The following is a 4,226-nucleotide window of genomic DNA, read 5'->3' as shown; positions in this document are numbered from 1 at the left end:
CGACAATTCTCTTTTTAGTAGAACAATTCTTATTTTTTTATTTTTTTTACTTTCGGATCAACAGGGGGGCCATGGCCCTCTTTGCCCCCCCCCCCTAACTACGCCACTGATTGTGTGTGCGTTGGCAGCGCGGTAGTGTGCGTTCTACAACTCGATGTACTATCTCTTAACCGAGAGTAGTTTTATAATAGGTATGTGTTTCCTATATAAACGTCCCTTCTAGTTTCTAGTTACCAGTAAGGGTTCCCCATCGGGCAGGGTGTACTCCATCAGAAACACAGCAGTCGTTTCCCACCTGATAACACGTGTATGTGCCAGCTAGAGAAAATCCAGATTGCCACTCCTTAGTCCAACATAAGATGGTCTAACCATAATAGTACGAGAGACATATAACAATGTAAAAACAGCGCTACATTAAGCGGGGGACACACCATGCGAATTTATTCGCACGTCCGCAGCGATTGTAAAATCGCAACGAAATTCGCATGGTGTGTCCGCTCACGCGCGGGCGAATTTCGCTGCGAATTTCATCCGCACCGAAATTCGCAGCGATCAAACACATTTGATATTTTCGTACAAATTCGCATGTTGTGTCCGTGGAAGCGAAAATTAAGCGGCCGATGTGATAATGCTGCGAATCATTGATCAGTATGCTAATCACGTGATTGAACATACAATGGGAGTACAATGGGACATAGTACAATAGTAGTTGGCAAACTGCATGCAGCGCCCCCTTCGTACAACTCAGGTGAATTGAGCCAGAACGAGAGCGCCATCTGTCGTGGAGTTTGGGTAGTGGGGTGCATGGACAAGATTTCTTGGAATCTTTCACCAGAGGCAGAGACCACATGACTGTTGGAGCCGTGTGGCACCAGTAGATCGCGTGTAGTAGTTCGCCGCGGACGTGCGAATAAATTCGCATGGTGTGTCCCAGGCGTTAGCAAACGTGTGCGTCGCGCCCGCATAATGTAATCATAAATTATTGATGACGGATCCTCAGATATGCAAGATTTTCATCCACTATGTGTTTAGTTCTGAAACAATACATGGACGACGCGCGAGTCAGCAAGAACGGCATATGAATAGGCGATCATTATATCATTATGCGAGCAATCACGTTTTAACAATTAATTTAATTTCTTTAATTTATTAACTGTATTGTCATCGATGTAACTAGTCTATAAATTATTATGATGGAAATGGAAATTGCGCTTCAGCCGCGTAACGTCATAGCTGCTGGTGTGTACGCAGTAGCCATTATACATCCCACCGCGACGTGGCGCTGCCCTACCTGCCATAAATCTATTTCGAAGAAAAATTCCCCCATTATGTGCGCGCATTTCTAGCGCGTGTAGCGCGCGGCTAATGATGTCGCCGTGTGCGCATGCGCACCACTGTGCTCTTTCGTTACGGTGTGACGACACGAGCTCGCGTTACAAACGAACGAGCGACGACGTAGGCCCCGACGGCTGGCAACGTCGTTAAATCTACGCTGCTGACAATCAGAAATCACCGACTAGGCCTACGTAGGGTACGTATGCTCTGTAGGGCGTCCATGTATATTTGCCAAGCCGCCTGCCACGCGCATACGAAGCTTTGAGAGTTATAGGGGGCAAGCCATATTAAAGCAAGGATTTCAAACTGTCTTTCAGACCGTTCTCGTATTTTTTCGATCACTAAAGTAGTTATTGGTATTGCCTGCCTAATAGCAAGTGTCTAAAGCAAGTTTAAAATGTCTCAGTACACTCGTACATCGGTATTCTTTTACCAAAATATACACCGATTGAAATCTATGTGTTGACATCGTGTTGACGCGGGTACATGATGATGTCACTTGCTTCTCGCGAGACCCTTTCACTTTACTTTTACATGTTAACTTGAATTAACCAATAGAGATGTTGCACCAGTCTAGAACCACTGCGTCACTCAAAGAGATGCATATTTGTCTGGTGGTAGCCGATTTCAAGGTTATTGTCGCTATACGAATGAATGTGGCTGCATTATTGGCAATTTATATACTATAATAGCATAAATTTTAAACCCATGGTAATTTTTATTCGCTATATTTTTCCCAGTTGCGCAGTTATCTTTAAAAGTAATATTATCGACATAAAAGACGGGAACAGACAGGCAGCACTATCATATATGCAGCTCGGCAAACTCGTTTGAATTTTATAGCGACTGAGCGCAACTTAGAAGAATTTATTTTTCATTTGAGCGAGGCCGCGTCTCGACTGTTTAATTGATGGCAGATCAGCTGCGCAGGAATAAGGTAGAAATAACAACGGCGGAAGAAGCCCCATGAATCCGAATCACGTTCACACGTGTGATTCTCTAGGAGATGACTAAAGAGTGGGAAAGGTCTGACATATGGGGGACGCCTAATGAGCAAAAGAAGCCTTTTAACAGTGAGAAGATTACCCGCAGATAAAGGGCTAGTTAACAAGCAAAAGCGCAGCGTTCGTGTGAAAGGGGGAAGAGGAGACTGGCGGAGGAGAGAAAGGTCACGAGGACCGATATGAAGAGAGTATCTTAGAAAAGAAAAGCAAACGCCAGCGCCAGAGGGCACTCTAGACGGCAGGGAAACCCCACGATAAACGGAGGAAATTAAGCCCGGTTAACAGTGAAGATTCCGGATGTCGAAGAAACGCCCGGAGTTCGGAACGAAGCCTGGACGACAAAAAGAAACCATGGCTGACAACGAGAAACCTGCACGCCGCTGCAACAACTGAACGGTTAACGTACACTGTCCACACACAGTTACGGCCTCTATGCCGCGAGATGCTTTGATGGGGGAATTCTTCTCCGCATTTCGCTCCACTATTCCACGCGTCCGCTGCCGACGCGCTGTATCGGGAATCGCGCCTCGCGCAGAGAACTGAATATCGGGAAGCCACCCCTCTGCTTTCACCACCGCTCTCTCTCTCTCTCTCTCTTTGTCTGTCTCTCTGACTCTCTCTCTCTCTCTCTCTCTCTCTCTCTCTCTCTCTCTCTCTCTCTCTCTCTCTCTCTCTCTACCTCTCTCTCGGTGTCTCTCTCTCTCTCGCGCCCGGCAATAAAGGCACGGGTTACAGCGCGTGTTCGTGAAGGGTCCGGTACACCGGGGCTTGCGATCATGCGATGATTAAATAAGGATACAGTCAGGGTTACGGACAAGCACTTCTGTAAAGGGCATTGCAACATAACTGCTCACCAAATTCAATCAAACTCATATATATTTGATAAAAAAGATATCTCTCTACGATCATGATGAAAATGATCAAACAAAAGTCATCGCTAATTACGTGACGACAAAAATTGTAAATTTATACAAAAAATTGTTGTTTTTTTATTTCTCAAAAACAGCAAAGAGTTGAAGTTTTTATGATAATTTTCATCGTGAGCGTTGAGAGACATCTCTTTTATTAAATAGGTATGAGTTTGAATGAATTTGTTGAGCAGCTGATGTTGCAATGTCCTTTACAGTGGTGCCTGTCCGTAACCCTGACTGCATCCTTAACGACGTGTCTGTAATACATGCGCGTCGAGGATACCTTAATGGCCCTGTCACACATTGACGATTTAGCCAGCGTATGCCGGACGTATCAAAATTTCTCTAAAACGCTGGCATACGCTGAACTATCGATGTTTTTTTTTCAATTTTGAGCGTATACATAGCGTATTCATAACGAGTTGGACGCATACTTAACGTATTAGTAACGTATATATAGAACGTTTCGATAACTTATAGATAACTTATACCAACGAATGCTTAGCGTGTTGCCGGCGTTCACAACTTATGCCCAACGATAGTCTAACTTATGCATAGCGCGCGGCAGCGTATCGCCGACGATCACGTGTCGTAGCCTATAAAAAGGCTCCCGCTCGACGATTCAAATCATAACCGCACTAGACATCGCAGTATCAACATCACCGTCGCAGTATCAACATGCCATGATGCCAATACCATTTTTATATACCAATTCCCCTAAACGCTGCCAATACGTCATTATACGGTAGCTGTAAGTTAGAAACACGTTCAGTAAGTTCTGTGGTCGTCCGGAACACGTCAAATACGTCAATATGCGTTGGAGACAAGTTACACATAGGTTCAAAGCACGTTACTCATAAGTTAGAAATAAGTTTTGGGTACGCTAGACATTATCTCGACGTATTTCGACTTATGAGTAACTTACAAGTAACCAGTGTTGTAGTCGAGTCCGCACCCCCCGAGTCCGAGTCCGAGT

This window comes from Priapulus caudatus, unplaced genomic scaffold (assembly GCF_000485595.1).
Source record: "Priapulus caudatus unplaced genomic scaffold, Priapulus_caudatus-5.0.1 Scaffold102, whole genome shotgun sequence".
Taxonomy (NCBI): Eukaryota; Metazoa; Priapulida; class Priapulimorpha; order Priapulimorphida; family Priapulidae; genus Priapulus; species Priapulus caudatus.
This window is presented reverse-complemented; position numbering follows the sequence as displayed.